Source organism: Lucilia cuprina, chromosome 2, assembly GCF_022045245.1.
Source record: "Lucilia cuprina isolate Lc7/37 chromosome 2, ASM2204524v1, whole genome shotgun sequence".
Taxonomy (NCBI): domain Eukaryota; kingdom Metazoa; phylum Arthropoda; class Insecta; order Diptera; family Calliphoridae; genus Lucilia; species Lucilia cuprina.
Genome location: NC_060950.1, coordinates 18,436,109 through 18,437,243, shown reverse-complemented (window position 1 = coordinate 18,437,243; position 1,135 = coordinate 18,436,109).

Genomic DNA, 1,135 nt, shown 5'->3' with positions numbered 1-1,135 from the left:
AGTTTGTATTGTATATCCCATATCCATATGAGCATAAATCCTTATTTTGTAGTTAACACTATCCAAATACTTATTAAATATTTAACAAAACATCAATGAACCACAATAAATCTGTGAATTACAACATCTGCAATAACATTTCAATATGTATGTATGTACTTACAAAAAATGAGGAAACGGAACTGTTTGAAATGAATTTGGTAATTGAGAATATTGGTAGACTTTAAAAATGCTTTACTTAGCATATGTTGTTTGGAGAGTGATTAAAAAAAACTTTGAATACTTAAGTAAAATATTCATTCAAAAGTTTCTTTAAAATGACCATACTCTAGAATAATAAGCAACACTTGATAAATGATGCCTTGCTAGATTAAAAACCTCTAATAAATTAAATACTCAAACTATACTCTTGCTTATAACCCAATTTCTGTCTAAGCTATACTTTTCCTTAAATCTTAATACATATTTGCAAGTCATAACAAAATACTAATTGCAATTATTTATAAATTTTGTGTAGCTCCCACACAAAAAAAAATGTATTGCATGCTGAATATTGCATATTGCAAAATGTATGTGTGAAAAATTAAAAAAAAAAAAATATACATACATAGATACTCTTACACACATTTATTCAAACGATAAGTGGCCACAAGCCACTAATAATGTATTATAGACTTAAATGTAAATATTTATGGAACAAATGTTTATTTATATAGATTTTAGTAACAATAAATATAAATTACAATTTAAATTTTAGAAATTTACTAAACATTACTTTTTTTTTGTTATATATAACTAAATAAATGTTTACTTAAGTAATGTATAAATTACTATTTGATCTGAATAAAAGGGGAAGGATAGATTATTAGATAATTGTAAAGTAACATTGATTGCAGAGCCTCTAGTCCTTTTATATAAGTTCGTCATTGCATGACTAATACCCAGATATGTTCATCTGAGAACCAAAATAGTATATTCCGGAACCTAATGAAATTCTCTCTCAATGTGGCTAAGGCCGTCGGTGTGTCAGTCTGTCAGACTTAAACATGGAAATGGCACTACAGCTCCCATATATTCTCGGGAATGAAATCGGTCATAGCTCCCAATTCATGGCCATATAGGATCCACTTTCGAA